The sequence below is a fragment of the Scyliorhinus canicula genome, chromosome 21 (assembly GCF_902713615.1).
Source record: "Scyliorhinus canicula chromosome 21, sScyCan1.1, whole genome shotgun sequence".
NCBI classification, from domain to species: domain Eukaryota; kingdom Metazoa; phylum Chordata; class Chondrichthyes; order Carcharhiniformes; family Scyliorhinidae; genus Scyliorhinus; species Scyliorhinus canicula.
In genome coordinates this window covers 11,623,132-11,641,904 of record NC_052166.1, presented here as the reverse complement: position 1 = coordinate 11,641,904, position 18,773 = coordinate 11,623,132, and the positions used below count along the sequence as shown (strand labels likewise).

At 50.5% G+C, this 18,773-nt stretch overlaps 1 pseudogene; it reads right to left on the bottom strand.

Moving 5' to 3' along the window:
- Positions 1-3,225: 3,225 nt before the first annotated feature.
- Positions 3,226-18,330, bottom strand: LOC119955925 (annotated as a pseudogene).
- Between the last annotated feature and the right edge of the window lie 443 nt (positions 18,331-18,773).

Genomic DNA, 18,773 nt, shown 5'->3' with positions numbered 1-18,773 from the left:
GTCCTTCCTATAATGAGGCGACCAGAACTGTACGCAATACTCCAAATGCGGCCGTACTAGAGTTTTGTACAACTGCAACATGACCTCATGGCTCCGGAACTCAATCCCTCTACCAATAAAGGCCAACACACCATCGGCCTTCTTCACAACCCTATCAACCTGGGTGGCAACTTTCAGGGATCTATGTACATGGACACCGAGATCCCTCTGCTCATCCACACTACCAAGAATTTACCATTAGCCAAATATTCCGCATTCCTGTTATTCTTTCCAAAGTGAATCACCTCACACTTCTCCACATTAAACTCCATTTGCCACCTCTCAGCCCAGCTCTGCAGCTTATCTATGTCCCTCTGTAACCTGCAACATCCTTCCGCACTGTCTACAACTCCACCGACTTTAGTGTCGTCTGCAAATTTACTCACCCATCCTTCTGCGCCCTCCTCTAGGTCATTTATAAAAATGACAAACAGCAACGTCCCCAGAACAGATCCTTGTGGTACGCCACTCGTAACTGAACTCCATTCTGAACATTTCCCATCAACTACCACTCTCTGTCTTCTTTCAACTAGCCAATTTCTGATGTGCAGAGAGATCTGGGTGTTCAGGTCCATTGTACCCTGAAGGTGGCTACGCAGGTCGAGAAGGCATACGGCATGCTTTCCTTCATTGGAAGGGGTATTAGTACCAGAGTTGGCAGGTCATGTTACAGTAGTATAAGACTTTGATTCGGCCACAATTGGAATACTGCGCACAGTTCTGGTCGCTACATTACCAAATGGATGTTGATGCTTTGGAGAAGGTGCAGAGGAGGTTCACTAGGATGTTGCCTGATATGAAAGGTTGAGTAGATTAAGATTGTTTTCGTTGGAAAGACGGAGGTTGAGGGGGGACCTCATTGAGGTCTACAAAATTATGAGAGGTATGGACAGGGTGGATAGCAACAATCTTTTTCCAAGAGTGGGGGTGTCAATTACAAGGGGTCACGATTTCAAAGTGAGAGGGGGAAAGTTTAAAGGAGATGTGCGTGGAAAGTTTTTTACGCAGATGGTGGTGCGTGCCTGGAATGCTTTGCCAGCGGAGATGGTAGAGGCGGGCACGATAGCATCATTTAAGATGTATCTAGATAGATATATGAACGGGTGGGGAACAGAGGGAGGTAGATCCTTGGAAAATAGGCATCAGGTTTAGATAAAAGATCTGGATCGGCGCAGGCTGGGAGGGCCGTAGGGCCTGTTCCTGTGCTGTAATTTTCTTTGTTCTCTTTGTTCTTTGTACCTCAGACTACACCGCGGGACAATACAGGGCTGCCCTCTCTCCCCACTGCTGTTTGCGCTGGCCATAGAGTCGCTGGCAATTGCTCTGAGAGCTTCAAAGGACTGGAAAGGGCTGCTCCGGGGGGGAGGGGTGTGGAACATAAAGTCTCGTTATACGCGGATAACCTGTTATACGTAGTGGACCCAATGGCGGGGATGGTCGGCATCATGGAAATCCTGAGGGAATTTGGCCGGTTTTCAGGATATAAATTGAACATGGCAAAGAGTGAGTTGTTCGTAATTCAGGCGAGTGGGCAGGAGAGTAGGCTGAAGGGGTTGCCATTCAGGCTGGTAGGAGAAAGCTTTAGATACTTGAGGGTACAGGTGGCACGGGATTGGGGCAGGTTGCATAAGCTTAACCTGTCCTGATTGGTGGAGCGAGTGAGGGAGGAGGTTCAGAGTTGGGATGCGCTCCCGCTGTCGCTAGCGGGGAGGGTGCTGACTGTCAAGATGACGATTCTCCCGCGATTCTTGTTCATATTTCAGTGTCTCCCCATTTTCATCCTGAGGTCCTTCTTTAAGAGGCTGAATAAAATTACCCTGGGATTTGTCTGTGCGGGAAGTCCCCGCGGGTGAGGAAGATGATGCTCGAAAGGAGCAGAGGGGAGGGGGGTGGGGGGGGGCTGGCGTTGCCGGACTTTAGCAACTACTACTGGGCGTCCAACATAGCGATGATAAAGAAATGGATGGTGGGCACGGGGTCGGTCTGGGAGCGGATGGAGGCTGCATCGTGCGGGGGCACCAGTTTGGCGGCCCTGGTTATGGCTCCTCTGCCACTCCCGCTGGCGCGGTACGCCACCAGCCCTATCGTGGTTGCAGCTTTGCGGATCTGGGGCCAGTGGAGGAGGCATACAGGGGAAGTGAGAGCATCGGTGTGGACCCCAATCTGCGGCAATCACCAATTTGTCCCGGGGAACATGGACAGTGGGTATCGACTGTGGCGGAGGGCGGGGATTGTGAGGGTGGATGATCTGTTCTTGGAAGGGAGCTTTCCGAACATGAGGGCGTTGGAGGAGAAGTTCGGGCTAGTGGGAGGGAATGACTTTAGATACTTACAGGTGCCAGATTACATGCGCAGGCTGGTGCCGTGCTTCCCACACCTTCTGCCAAAGGGGAGGCAGGACAGGGTAGTTTCTAGGGGAGAGGTAGGTGAGGGTAGAGTCTCAGATATTTACAAAGAACTAATGGAGCAGAGGATACACAGACTGAGGACCTGAAGCTTAAATGGGAAGTGGAGCTCGAGGGGGGGGGGGGGGGGGGGGGGGGGGGGGAGGGGGGAGATGGAGGATGGTATTTGGCCAGAGCTCTGGGCAGAGTAAACACGACCGCAACATGTGCCAGGCTCAGCCTGATCCAGTTTAAGGTTGTGCACTGGGCCCACATGACGGTGGCCTAGATGAGTACATTTTTTGGGCTGGAGGACAAGTGTGCCAGATGTGCCGGTGGGCGGGCTTATCACGTGCACATGCCCCAGACTCAGTGGATACTGGCACGGATTTGCGGACATCATGTCCCGGGTTTTGAAAACTGAGGTGGTAATGAGTCCTGAGGTGGCAACCTTTGGGGTGTCGGAGGACCCGGGAGTCCAGGAGGAGAAGGAGGCCGATGTCTTGGCCTTTGCTTCCCTGGTAGCCCGGCGACGAATACTGTTGGCCTGGAGGGACTCAAAGCGCCCGAAGACCGACACATGGCTATTGGACATGACGAGCTTTCTTCGTCTAGAAAAGGTTAAGTTTGCCTGGAGAGGTTCACTATCGGGGTTCGCCCGGAGGTGGCAGCCATTCATTGACTTCTTCGCAGAGAATTAATTGTCAGCGGGGCGGGGGGAGGGAGGTGGTTCGGGTAGTGTAGAGTTGGGGGTGGTTTAGGCAGGTCCTTGCGCGAATGGAGTCGTGGTTTGCTCTATGTGTTATTTGCTTGGGATGAATGTGGATGGGAAGAATTGACCAGATTGATCTGACCAGATGCTAAAAGGCTGCAGGCAGTTGTGGAAAACAACCTGTGGATCATGTAGCTGCAAGAGAAAGGGGGAGATAAAGTGGGAGGCAGCGGTAAAGGGAGACAGATAAACGGAGTACATGGGAGGAAGAGAGTAGGCAGAACAAATGGGCTTTTGCAAATAGCCGTTCGAGTGCACCTCAAATTATGACACCAGTACCTGGCAGCATAGTAGCACAAGTGGATAGCACTGTGGCTTCACAGCACCAGGATCCCAGGTTCGATTCCCCGCTGGGTCACTGTGCGGAGTCTGCACGTTTTCCCTGTGTCTGCGTGGGTTTCCTCTGGGTGCTCCATGCAAAATTGCCCTTAGTGTCCAAAACAGTTAGGAGGGGTTATTGGGTTATGGGGAGGGGCTGTTTAGCACACTGGGCTAAATCGCTGGCTTTGAAAGCAGACCAAGCAGGCCAGCAGCACGGTTCAATTCCTGTAACATCCTCCCCGAACAGGCGCCGGAATGTGGCGACTAGGGACTTTTCACAGTAACTTCATTGAAGTCTACTCGTGACAAGCAATTTTTATTTCATTTCATAGAGTGGAAGCGAGGCCTTAAGTGGGTTGGTGCAGACTCGATGGGCCGAATGGCCTCCTTCTGCACTGTATGTTCTATGACCTGATGTGAAAATCCTCTTCTGACTTCAGCAATTGTTTCACCGTCTTTTCCATTTTCTTTTTTTTTTAACAAACAATTTTATTGAGGTAGTTTTTGGCATTGTAAACAGTTACAGACATCAACAGAAAGAAAGCAAAAAAGGCAAAAATGTGCAAACATCCACGTACATTCAATACTTCAGTCGTAACCTACTGCACAAGCCCTCTCCTCTCCCACCGGTACTACCCGCCAATTTATCCCTCCTACTCTACTCTACTCTACCCCCCCCTCCCCCCTATCCCCTCCCCCCCTGCTGACGCTCACTCTCCCGCAAAGAAGTCAATGAATGGTTGCCACCTTCGGGCGAACCCCTGTACAGATCCCCTCAAGGCGAACTTAATTTTTTCCATGCCCAGGAAACTCGACATGTCCATCAGTCACAACTCAGTCTTCGGGGGCTTTGAGTCCCTCCATGCCAATAGTATTCGTCGCCGGGCTATCAGGGAAGCAAAGGCCAAAACATAGAACATAAAACGATACAGCGCAGTACAGGCCCTTCGGCCCTCGATGTTGCACCGACATGGAAAAAAAAAACTAAAGGCCATCTAACCTACACTATGCCCTTATCATCCATATGCTTATCCAATAAACTTTTAAATGCCCTCAATGTTGGCGAGTTCACTACTGTTGCAGGTAGGGCATTCCACGGCCTCACCACTCTTTGCGTAAAAAACCTACCTCTGACATCTGTCCTATATCTATTACCCCTCAATTTAAGGCTATGTCCCCTCGTGCTAGCCACCCCCATCCGCGGGAGAAGGCTCTCGCTGTCCACCCTATCTAACCCTCTGATCATTTTGTATGCCTCTATTAAGTCACCTCTTATCCTTCTTCTCTCTAACGAAAACAACCTCAAGTCCATCAGCCTTTCCTCATAAGATTTTCCCTCCATACCAGGCAACATCCTGGTAAATCTCCTCTGCACCCGTTCCAAAGCTTCCACGTCCTTCCTATAATGAGGCGACCAGAACTGTACGCAATACTCCAAATGCGGCCGTACTAGAGTTTTGTACAACTGCAACATGACCTCATGGCTCCGGAACTCAATCCCTCTACCAATAAAGGCCAACACACCATAGGCCTTCTTCACAACCCTATCAACCTGGGTGGCAACTTTCAGAGGGATCTATGTACATGGACACCGAGATCCCTCTGCTCATCCACACTACCAAGAATTTACCATTAGCCAAATATTCCGCATTCCTGTTATTCTTTCCAAAGTGAATCACCTCACACTTCTCCACATTAAACTCCATTTGCCACCTCTCAGCCCAGATCTGCAGCTTATCTATGTCCCTCTGTAACCTGCAACATCCTTCCGCACTGTCTACAACTCCACCGACTTTAGTGTCATCTGCAAATTTACTCACCCATCCTTCTGCGCCCTCCTCTAGGTCATTTATAAAAATGACAAACAGCAACGGCCCCAGAACAGATCCTTGTGGTACGCCACTCGTAACTGAACTCCATTCTGAACATTTCCCATCAACTACCACTCTCTGTCTTCTTTCAACTAGCCAATTTCTGATCCACATCTCTAAATCACCCTCAATCCCCAGCCTCCGTATTTTCTGCCATAGCCGACCGTGGGGAACCTTATCAAACGCTTTACTGAAATCCATATACACCACATCAACTGCTCTACCCTCGTCTACCTGTTCAGTCACCTTCTCAAAGAACTCGATAAGGTTTGTGAGGCATGACCTACCCTTCACAAAACCATGCTGACTATCCCTAATCATATTATTCCTATCTAGATGATTATAAATCGTATCTTTTATAATCCTTTCCAAGACCTTACCCACCACAGACGTTAGGCTCACCGGCCTATAGTTACCGGGGTTATCTCTACTCCCCTTCTTGAACAAAGGGACCACATTTGCTATCCTCCAGTCCTCTTGCACTATTCCTGTAGCCAATGATGACCTAAAAATCAAAGCCAAAGGCTCAGCTATCTCTTCCCTGGCTTCCCAGAGAATCCTAGGATAAATCCCATCCGGCCCCGGGGACTTATCTATTTTCACCTTGTCCAGAATTGCCAACACTTCTTCCCTCCGCACCTCAATGCCATCTATTCTAATAGCCTGGGTCTCAGCATTCTCCTCCACAATATTATATTTTTCTTGAGTGAAAACTGACGAAAAGTATTCATTTAGTATCTCGCTTATCTCCTCAGCCTCCACACACAACTTCCCACCACTGTCCTTGACTGGCCCTACTTTTACCCTAGTCATTCTTTTATTCCTGACATACCTATAGAAAGCTTTTGGGTTTTCCTTGATCCTACCTGCCAAAGACTTCTCATGTCCCCTCCTTGCTCGTCTCAGCTCTCTCTTTAGATCCTTCCTCGCTTCCTTGTAACTATCAAGTGCCCCAACTGAAACTTCATGCCTCATCTTCACATAGGCCTCCTTCTTCCTCTTAACAAGAGATTCCACTTCCTTGGCAAACCACGGTTCCCTCGCTCGACCCCTTCCTCCCTGCCTGACTGGTACGTACTTATCAAGAACATGCAATAGCTGTTCCTTGAACAAGCTCCACATATCCAGTGTGCCCAACCCTTGCAGCCTACTTCTCCAACCAACACATCCTAAGTCATGTCTAATGGCATCATAAATGCCCTTCCCCCAGCTATAACTCTTGCCCTGCGGGGTATACTTATCCCTTTCCATCACTAACGTAAAGGTCACCGAATTGTGGTCACTGTTTCCAAAGTGCTCACCTACCTCCAGATCTAACACCTGGCCTGGTTCATTACCCAAAACCAAATCCAATGTGGCCTTGCCTCTTGTTGGCCTGTCAACATATTGTGTCAGGAAACCCTCCTGCACACATTGTACAAAGAACGACCCATCTAATGTATTCGAACTATATCTTTTCCAGTCAATATTTGGAAAGTTAAAGTCTCCCATAACAACTACCCTGTTACTTTCGCTCTTTTCCAGAATCATCTTCGCCATCCTTTCCTCTACATCTCTAGAACTATTAGGTGGCCTATAGAAAACTCCCAACAGGGTGACCTCTCCTTTCCTGTTTCTAACCTCAGCCCATACTACCTCGGAAGAAGAGTCCCCATCTTGTATCCTTTCTACCACCGTAATACTGTCCTTGACTAGCAGCGCCACACCTCCCCCTCTTTTGCCCCCTTCTCTGACCTTACTAAAGCACCTAAACCCCGGAACCTGCAACAACCATTCCTGTCCCTGCTCTATCCATGTCTCTGAAATGGCCACAACATCGAAGTCCCAGGTACCAACCCATTCTGCCAGTTCCCCTACCTTATTTCGTATACTCCTGGCATTGAAATAGACACACTTCAAACCACAGACCTGAACACTGCCGCCCTCCTGCGAAGTCAAAACTGTGCTCCTGACCTCTCTACTCTCAATCTCTCGCACCCCAAAACTACAATCCAGGTTCCCATGCCCCTGCTGAATTAGTTTAAACCCCCCCAAAGAGTACTAACAAATCTCCCCCCCAGGATATTGGTGCCCCTCAGGTTCAGATGTAGACCATCCTGTCTATAGAGGTCCCACCTTCCCCAGAAAGAGCCCCAGTTATCCAGAAATCTGAATCCCTCCCGCCTGCACCATCCCTGTAGCCACGTGTTTAATTGCTCTCTCTCCCTATTCCTCATCTCACTATCACGTGGCACGGGCAACAACCCAGAGATAACAACTCTGTTTGTTCTCGCTCTGAGCTTCCATCCTAGCTCCCTAAAGGCCTGCCTGACATCCTTGTCCCCTTTCCTACCTATGTCGTTAGTGCCATCGGCCTCTTTCTCACCCTGGACTCCCGAGTCTTCCGAAACCCCAAAAGTTGCCACCCCTGGACCCATCGCCATCCTTGTTTTTAGAACCCGGGATATGATCCTCACAAATCCCTCCCAGTATCCCCTAAGCATCGGGCATGCCCAAAACATGTGTACGTGGTTTGCTGGTCCTCCCGCGCACCTAGCGCATTTGTCCTCTACCCCAAAGAATTTGCTCATCCGAGCCACCGTCATGTGGGCCCGGTGAACGACCTTAAATTGAATCAGGCCGAGCCTGGCACATGTTGCGGTCGAATTTACCCTACTCAGGGTTTCTGCCCACAGCCCGTCCTCCATTTCCCCGCCTAGCTCCTCCTCCCATTTGAGTTTCAGCTCCTCTGTCTGGGACCCTTCCTCCCTCATGAGCACATTATAAATATCAGAGACTCTACCCTCCCCTTCCTCCCCCCTAGAGACTATTCTGTCTTGGATCCCCATTGGCGGGAGGCGTGGGAAGGATGGGACCTGCCTATGGACAAAGTCCCGCAACTGTAGGTACCTAAAATCATTTCCCCTTACCAGACCAAATTTCTCCTCCAAGTGCCTCAAACTCGCAAAGCTCCCTTCCAGGAACATATCGCCCACCCTCCCCACCTCCGCCCGCCGCCATGCTCGAAACCCCCCATCCATACTCCCGGGGGAAAACCGATGGTTGTCGTAAATTGGCGCCCAGACCGATGCCCCCATCTCCCCTACATGCCTCCTCCACTGGCCCCATATCTGCAGGGTCGCCACCACTACCGGGCTGGTGGAGTACCTGGCCGGCGGCAGCGGTAGAGGAGCCGTGACCAGGGCTGCCAGGCTGGAGCCCCTGCACGAAGCCACCTCCACCCGCTCCCAGATAGACCCCGTACCCACCATCCACTTCCTTATCATAGCGATGTTGGCCGCCCAGTAATAATTAATCAGACTCGGCAAAGCCAGCCCTCCCTCGCTGCGGTTCCTCTCCAGCATCGCCTTCTTCACCCGCGGGGATTTTCCCGCCCAGACAAAGTTCATGATCATCTTGTTAACCCTTTTGAAGAAGGACTGAGGGATAAAGATCGGGAGGCACTGAAAAATAAACAGGAATCTAGGGAGGATTGTCATCTTTACAGTCTGCGCCATCCCTGCCAGCGACAGCGGGAGTGCATCCCATCTCCAAAACTCTCCCTTCATTTGCTCCACCACCCTGGCCAAATTTAACTTGTGCAGCCTGCCCCAGTCTGCCCCCTGGATTCCCAAGTACCGGAAATTTTCCTCAACCAACTTAAATGGTAGCCCTCTCAATCTGTTCTCCTGGCCCCTTGTCTGTACCACAAACATTTCACTCTTGGCCATATTCAATTTGTATCATGAGAACTGGCCGAACTTCCTCAACATTCCCAGTATACTTCCCATCCTGGCCACTGGGTCCGACACGTACAGGAGCAAGTCGTCCGCATAAAGAGAGACCCTATGTTCTACCCCGCCCTTCACTATCCCCTTCCATCCCTCTGCGGCTCTCAGCGCAATCGCCAGCGGCTCTATGGCCAGGGCAAACAGCAGCGGCGAGAGCAGGCAGCCTTGTCTGTTCCCACGGTACAGCCTAAAGTACCCTCTGTTTGTCTTGACGTTGGCCTTTGGGGCCTGATATAATAATTTGATCCAATTCACGAGTCCCTCCCCGAACCCAAACCGTCCGAGCACCTCCCATAGATAGTTCCACTCCACCCGGTCAAAGGCCTTCTCGGCGTCCATCGCCACCACATCCCTGCCCGCCGGCGGCATCATTATCACATTAAGTAATCTTCTCAAGTTGGCCGACAGCTGCCTACCTTTCACGAACCCAGTTTGGTCCTCCCCAATCACCTCGGGTACGCAGTCCTCCATTCTAACCGCCAGTACCTTTGCCAGGAGCTTCGCATCAACATTAATCAGGGAGATTGGCCTGTAGGACCCGCACGCCTCCGGGTCTTTACTCCGCTTTAAAATCAGTGATATAGTGGCTTGCGACATTGTCGGCGGCAGGGTCCCTCTGTCCCTTGCCTCATTGACGTCCCTCGCCACGACCGGGCCCACCAACTCAGAGAACTTCCTATAAAACTCTATTGGGTATCCATCTGGCCCCGGGGCTTTCCCCACCTGCATGGCTTTTAGGCCCCCCAATACCTCCTCCACTCTAATCAGGGCCCCCAGCTCATCCACTCGCCCCCCACCTACTGTTGGGAATGTTAACCCGTCCAGAAACCTTTTCATCTCCTCTGGTTCTTCCGGCGGCTCCGAAGTATACAGCTTGCGATAGAAGTCCCGGAATACCTTATTCAATCCTGCCGGGTCCTCCACTGGGTGCCCCTCCCCATCCATCACTCTACATATTTCCCTGGCCGCCTCCCTCCTCCTGAGTTGCTGCGCTAACAGTCTGCTAGCCTTTTCCCCATGCTCGTACACCACGCCTCTCGCCTTCCTAAGCTGTTCCACGGCCCTACTCGTGGATAGCGCCCCCAGTTCCGCCTGTAGTCTCTGCCTCTCCCTGAGTAAAACCTCCCCCGGGGACTCCGCGTGTTCCTCATCTATCCGATCCATTTTCCTGACCAATCTATCCATCTCTGCCCTGTCTGCCTTGGCTCTGTGGGCCCCAATTGAGATCAACTCCCCCCGCACTACTGCCTTCAGCGCCTCCCACAGGGTCGCCGCTGAGACCTCCCCCGTATCATTCACCTGCAAGTAATTTTGCATACACCTCCGAAGCCTCTCACAGATCCCCTCCTCCGACAGCAGTTCCACGTCTAGCCTCCATTGCAGGCGTTGGTAGTTTGCCCCCCCGATCTGCAGGTCTACCCAGTGCGGGGCATGGTCCGAGATAGTGATTGTCGAATATTCCGTGTTCTTTACCTCCCCTATACAATCTCTGCTTAGTACAAAGAAGTCTATCCTAGAATATACTTTATGGACGTGCGAGTAAAACGAGTAGCCCCTTCCTGTCGGCTGTCTGGCTCTCCAGGGGTCCACTGCCGCCATTTGCTCCATAAACCTTTTCAGCTCCCTTACCATTGCTGGGACACGACCGATACAGAGCCGGATCAAGGACCATGTTAAAGTCCCCCCATTAGCCTACGAGAGTCCAGGTCCGGGATCTTCCCCAGCATTCTTTTAATTAAGTCCACGTCATCCCAGTTCGGGGCATATATATTCACCAGCATTACTCTTCTCCCCTCCAGTCTGCCGCATACCATCAGGTATCTGCCCCCCTGTCTGCGGCTATGCCCTCCGCCTCAAATTGAACCCGCTTGTTGATCATGATTGCCACCCCCCTGGACTTCGAGTCCAAGTCCGAGTGGAAGACCTGGCTAATCCAGCCCTTCCTTAGCCTAGTCTGGTCAGACACTTTCAGATATGTCTCCTGCAACATAATTACGTCCGCCCTCAGAGCCCGCAAGTGCGTGAACACCCGCACCCTCTTAACCGGCCCATTCAGTCCCCTGACATTCCAGGTGATCAGCCTGGTTGGGGGGCACAACCCACCCTCCCCCCCACCCCAAGCCGGTAAGCCATAGCCTTTCTCGGGCCGGCCCCCGGCCCGTGCGTCGTGCCATTCTTGGCCCGCCTCTTGGCTACAGCCTCTTGGGTTCAGCAGGGTAGCATGGTGGTTAGCATGAATGCTTCACAGCTCCAGGGTCCCAGGTTCGATTCCCGGCTGGGTCACTGTCTGTGTGGAGTCTGCACGTCCTCCCCCTGTGTGCGTGGGTTTCCTCCGGGTGCTCCGGTTTCCTCCCACAGTCCAAAGATGTGCGGGTTAGGTGGATTGGCCATGATAAATTGCCCGTAGTGTCCTAATAAAAGTAAGGTTAAGGGGGGGGTTGTTGGGTTACGGGTATAGGGTGGATACGTGGGTTTGAGTAGGGTGATCATTGCTCGGCACAACATTGAGGGCCGAAGGGCCTGGTCTGTGCTGTACTGTTCTATGTTCTACCTCCACCCTCGACCTCCTTTCCAGTGCCTATTTCAAATCCCTCCCACGTCAGCAGAACACCCCCCCCTCTCCCCCCTAGCAACATCCCCCGGTAACCCCACCTCTGCCATCCACTGGTTGTATTCTCCTCCCTCACCTGTCTCCCTTGACTAGCCAATCTGCTAGCCCGGTGACTCATCACTCCGGCACCCTCCTGTCTCATTCCCATTGTTTCCCCGTCCTCATCCCCACTCCCCGGCGCCCCATCCCCCTCTCCAACCCACTGGAGCAAACTCACCGGTACAGGAAGGCATGAACATCAGTACAAACAAAAACCCCCCAACCTACGTCCTTAGCCCCCTAGCTGACCGGCCCCCCTTAGTTACCGTGCCGGCTCCAGTGTCCTCCTCGAGCCGCACAAAAAGTAAAAATCCGCCCGAAAAGGAAAAAACAGAAAAAAAGAGGAAGAAAACAAAACATGAGAAAAAAAAACCAAAGGAAAGAGTTCCGCTTGGCACCTTTGACCCAGCAAACCATTGAACAGCAGTCCAGGCCCGTTCGGCGTACCTTCATACGGTAGTTCTCAGTTCCTAATTCGCACCCGTGGGGCCTCTTTTCGGGACCAGCCCCTGATCCCTCGCAAAGTCCATCGCTTCTTCAGGCTTGGAGAAGAAGTGGTGTTGACCCTGGTGCGTGACCCATAGATGAGCCGGGAACAGCAGGCCAAACTTCACGTACTTCTTGAACAGCCTCACGGGGCCTCACGGTAGCATGGTGGTTAGCATCAATGCTTCACAGCTCCAGGGTCCCAGGTTCGATTCCCGGCTGGGTCACTGTCTGTGCGGAGTCTGCACGTCCTCCCCGTGTGTGCGTGGGTTTCCTCCGGGTGCTCCGGTTTCCTCCCACAGTCCAAAGATGTGCGGGTTAGGTGGATTGGCCATGCTAAATTGCTCGTAGTGTAATGTTAATGGGGGGATTGTTGGGTTATGGGTATACGGGTTACGTGGGTTTAAGTAGGGTGATCATTGTTCGGCACAACATCGAGGGCCGAAGGGCCTGTTCTGTGCTGTACTGTTCTATGTTGTATGTTCTATGTTCTAGCACCTCCTTGACTTGTTTAAAGGCTGCTCGCCGCCGAGCCACCTCCTGGCTTAGGTCCTGGTCCACATTGAGGGCACCATCGAATATTGTGAGGCCGTGATGGACGACACTACCTGTCCAATGAGACGGTTGAGGTTTGTGTAAGTTGGTCTCTCGATGTCAAGGTTACGCCGACAGATGTCGTAAATGGCCTCATTGTCCACCATGAAGGCACAGTCAGAGTGCTCGAGGGTGCAGTGGGTGACCAGCACAGAGTTATACGGCTCAACCACCGCGGTGGAAATCTGGGGAGCGGGGTAAACGGAAAATTCCAGCTTGGCTTTCTTGCCGTAGTCGACAGACAGTCTCTCCATCAGGAGGGAAGTAAAACCTGAGCCCGTGCCACCCCCAAAACTGTGGAAGATGAGGAAACCCCGGAGTCCTGTGCACAGGTCAGCCTGTAGGTAAAACACAGAAAACACATCAATCTTTCTACATCCGTTTGGATATAATTCCTGGACAGGAGCAAAAGTGATGATTTGTCAGTATTGGGATGTGGCAATGGGGCACTCGGATTGGACAATTTGCAGCTGAGATTTGGAGCGACATTTGGGGAGGAAATAGATGGAGCCCAGTGTTTTCAGGAACAGCATATTTCAAGTCCTGTTTCCAGGCCTACTTTAGTGAATCAAAATCAATCCTCGATAATGGGGAGATGATCAGACAGATGCGTTCACATTCCATAATGGGGCAATGATGGCCCAGTGGTAATGTAACAGGAATTCATTGAGCCAGAATCGTGAACTGTTGAAAAGGTTCTGAATCCCATGACGAAAGCTGGTGGAATCCAAATTCAATTCAATACCTGGAATTCAAAAGCAAGGATCCTCATGGTGACCACAACAATAGAATTTACAATGCAGAAGGAGGCCATTCGGCCCATCGAGTCTGCATCAGCTCTTGGAAAGAGCACCCTACCCAAGCCCACACCACCCTATCCCCATAACCCAATCACCCCACTCAACCAACACGAAGGACAATTTTGGACACTAGGGGCAATTTATCATGGCCAATCCACCTAACCAGCACATCTTTGGACTGTGGGAGGAAACCAGAGCACCCGGAGGAAACTCATGCAGACACAGGGAGAACATGCAGACTCCGCACAGACAGTGACCCAAGCCGGGAATCGAACCTGGGACCCTGGAGCTGTGAAGCAATTGTGCTAACCACTATGCTACCATGCTGCCCAACTGTCATCAATTGATATTAAAAGTCCATCTAGTTCACTCATGTCCTTTATTGAAGGAAATCTGCCATCCTCCCCTTCTCTCGGCCCCCAGGTGACTCCAGAACCACAGCAATGAGCTCACTCTTTGTGTTCCTCAATGAAATGCCCACATCTCACTGACGGAATGAAAAACAGGAGTGGAGAGTGAGAGAATATGAAAGTGGACGGGGGATCCGCTGTGTGGAGCTTTTCTGAATGGAAGGCTGTGACTAGCGACGTTCCACAGGGGTCAGTTTCTGGGACCTTTGCCGTTCGAGATGTATCTAAATAATTTGGATGAAAATGTAGCTGCTCTGATTAGTAAGTTTGCAGACGACGCAAAAACTGGTGGAATTGCAGATAGTGAAGAGGATTGTCAGAGGACACAGCAGGATATAAACTGGTTGGATCTTAGGTGGCAAAATGGCAGAGGGAGTTTAATTGGAAAGTGTGAGGTAATGCACTTTGGAAAGTCCAATTATGTTGGAATTACACAATAAATGGTAGAACTCTTGCGAGTACTGACAGGCTGAGAGATCTGAGAGATCACTGAAAGTGGCAACGCATGTGGATAAGGTGGTCAAGAGGCATATGGCATGATGGCCTTCATCAATCAGGATGTGGAGGTGCTGGCGTTGGACTGGGGTGAGCACAGTAAGAAGTCTTACAACACCAGGTTAAAGTCCAACATGTTTGTTTCAAACACGAGCTTTCGGAGCACTGCTCCATTCACCTGAGGAAGGAGCAGTGCTCCAAAAGCTGGTGTTTGAAACAAACATGTTGGGCTTTGACCTGGTGTTATGAGACTTCTTACTGCTCATCAATCAGGGCATTGAATATGAATATTAGCAAGTCATGTTGCACCTGAACAGGACCTTAGTTAGGCCTCATTTGGAATATTGTGCACAATTCTGGTTGCCACACTACCAGAAGGATGTGGATGCTTTGGAGAGGGTACAGAAGCGGTTCACAAGGATGTTGCCTGGTATGGAGGGCATTAGCTGTGAGGAGACCTGGTATAAACTCGGTCTGTTCTCACTGGAACGCAGGAGGTTGAGAGGCGACCTGATTATCAGTGGCATGGACAGAATGGATAGGGGAGTAGAGTCGGGTACTGGGAAACATAGGTTTAAAGTGGGTGGAAGGCGCTGCCGGGGGAGTTGGTGGGAGCAGGTACGATAGCGTCATTTAAGGGATATCTAGACAAATATATGAATAGGGTGAGCATGGAAGGACATGGACTCTGCAAGTGCATACAGTCCTAGTTTAGGCAGGTACCATAGTTGGCACAGGCTCGGAGGGCCGAAGGGCCTGATCCTATGCTGTATTGTTCTTTGGTCTTTGTGCTTTATTGGGGCTTTACTGGGGCTGGTTTAGCTCAGTGGGCTAAACAGCTGGATTGTAATGCAGAACAATGCCAGCAGTGCGAGTTCAATTCCCGTACTAGCCTCCATGAACAGGCACCGGAATGTGGTGATTCGGGGCTTTTCACAGTAACTTCATTGAAGCCTACTTGTGACAAAATGCGATTATTATTATTTATTGAGAGGCAGCAGCGGGGAAACATCAGCGAATCTTCAATCGGCGATTTCTATGGCAGTGAGTAGCTCAGGGTGATGGAGTGACTGCCACCTCCTTTCTCAGGGAATGGGAGCAGGAATACGAGAAAGGAATACTCCACGCTGCACTTTTTCCACAAATGGCATCGCTGATTTTCACCCCATGCACCAGCTAAAAGATTATCTTTTCCCTTTCAAAAAATACCTGGTTATCTCTAATTGCCGATGGTTCTCTGGGCTTTTTAGTCCTTCCTTTCACTCGGATGAACATTTTGACCCTTCCCCCTCCAAGATATCACCTCTCCTTAGCACAGTAACTCCTTAACTAAGAATGCAATGCCTCCATATTTTCGCCCCTCACCAGTCACGCCATTCTGAACCCCTTTAAACCTAAAAGAGCTGTACTCCCTACTGGCCCATCAATCAGACCCGCCCACTGTCAATCCTACTGGCCCATCAATCAGACCCGCCCACTGTCAATCCTACTCGTCCATCAATCAGACCCACCCACTGTCAATCCTACTCGCCCATCAATCAGACCCGCCCACTGTCAATCCTACTCGTCCATCAATCAGACCCGCCCACTGTCAATCCTACTGGCCCATTGATCAGACCCGCCCACTGTCAATCCTACTGGCCCATCAATCAGACCCGCCCACTCTCAATCCTATTGGCCCATGAACCAGACCCGCCCTTGTCAATCCTATTCGCCAATCAATCAGGCCCACCCACTGTCAATCCTACTGGCCCATCAATCAGACACGTCCACTGTCAATCCTACTGGCCGATCAATCAGACCCTACCACTGTCAATCCTACTGGCCCATCAACAAGACCCGCCCACTCTCAATCCCCCTGGTGCATCAATCAGACTCGCCCACTGTCATAGAACATAGAACATAGAACACTACAGCGCAGTACGGGCCCTTCGGCCCTCGATGTTGCGCCGACCTGTGAAACCATCTGAAGCCTATCTGACCTACACTATTCCATTTTCATCCATATGTCTATCCAGTGACCACTTAAATGCCCTTAAAGTTGGCGAGTCTACTACTGTTGCAGGCAGGGCGTTCCACACCCCTACTACTCTCTGAGTAAAGAAACTGCCTCTGACATCTGTCCTATATCTCTCACCCCTCAATTTAAAACTATGTCCCCTCGTGTTGGTCATCACCATCCGAGGAAAAAGACTCTCACTGTCCACCCTATCTAACCCTCTGACTATCTTATATGTCTCTATTAAGTCACCTCTCAGCCTTCTCCTCTCTAACGAAAACAACCTCAATTCCCTGAGCCTTTCCTCGTAAGACCTTCCCTCCATACCAGGCAACATCCTAGTAAATCTCCTCTGAACCCTTTCCAAAGCTTCCACATCCTTCCTATAATGTGGTGACCAGAACTGCACGCAGTACTCCAGGTGTGGCCGCACCAGAGTTATGTACAGCTGCAGCATGACCCTGTGGTTCCGAAACTCAATCCCCCTGCTTATAAAGGCTAGCACACCATATGCCTTCTTAACAGCCCTATTAACCTGGGTGGCAACTTTCAGGGATTTATGTCCCTGGATGCCGAGATCTCTCTGTTCATCTACACTACCAAGAATCTTGCCATTAGCCCAGTACTCTGCATTCCTGTTACTCCTTCCAAAGTGAACCACCTCACACTTTTCCGCATTAAACTCCATCTGCCACCTCTCAGCCCAGCTCTGCAGCTTATCTATGTCCCTCTGTATCCTATAACATCCTTCAGCACTATCCACAACTCCACCGACCTTCGTGTCATCTGCAAATTTACTAACCCATCCTTCTACACCCTCTTCCAGGTCATTTATAAAAATGACAAACAGCAGTGGCCCCAAAACAGATCCTTGCGGTACACCACTAGTAACTGAACTCCAGGATGAACATTTGCCATCAACCACCACGCTCTGTCTTCTTTCAGCTAGCCAATTACTGATCCAAACCGCTAAATCACCTTCAATTCCATACTTCCTTATTTTCTGCAATAGCCTACCGTGGGGAACCTTATCAAACGCCTTACTGAAATCCATATACACCACATCAACAGCTTTACCCTGGTCCACCTGTTTGGTCACCTTCTCAAAAAACTCAATAAGGTTTGTGAGACATGACCTACCCTTCACAAAACCGTGTTGAGTATCGCTAATCAACTTGTTCTTTTCAAGATGATTATAAACCCTATCTCTTATAACCTTTTCCAACATTTTACCCACAACCGAAGTAAGGCTCACAGGTCTATAATTACCAGGGTTGTCTCTACTCCCCTTCTTGAACAAGGGGACAACATTTGCTATCCTCCAGTCTTCCGGCACTATTCCTGTCGACAAAGACGACATAAATATCAAGGACAAAGGCTCTGCAATCTCCTCCCTGGCTTCCCAGAGAATCCTAGGATAAATCCCATCTGGCCCAGGGGACTTATCTATTTTGACATTTTCTAAAATTGCTAACACCTCCTCCTTTTGAACCTCAATTCCATCTAGCCTGGTCGACTGAACCTGAGTGTTCTCCTCGACAACATTGTCTTTCTCCAGTGTAAACACTGACGAAAAATATCCATTTAATGCTTCCCCTATCTCCTCTGATTCCACACACAACTTTCCACTACTATCCTTGATTGGCCCTAATCTTACTCGAGTCATTCTTTTGTTCCTGATATACCTATAGAAAGCCTTAGGGTTTTCCTTGATCCTATCCGCCAACGACTTTTCGTGTCCTCTCCTCGCTCTTCTTAACTCTCCCTTTAGGTCCTTCCTGGCTAACTTGTAACTCTCAAGTGCCCTAACTGAGCCTTCATGTCTCATCCTAACATAAGCCTTCTTCTTCCTCTTGACAAGTGCTTCAACTTCCTTAGTAAACCACGGCTCCCTTGCTCGACAACTTCCTCCCTGCCTGACAGGTACATACTTATCAAGGACACGCAGTAGCTGTTCCTTGAAAAAGCTCCACATTTCGATTGTACCCATCCCCTGCAGTTTCCTTCCCCATCCTATACCTCCTAAATCTTGCCAAATAGCATCATAATTGCCTTTCCCCCAGCTATAATTCTTGCCTTGCGGTATATACCTATCCCTGCCCATTGCTAAAGTAAACATAACCGAGTTGTGATCACTATCACCAAAGTGCTCACCTACATCTAAATCTAACACCTGACCGGG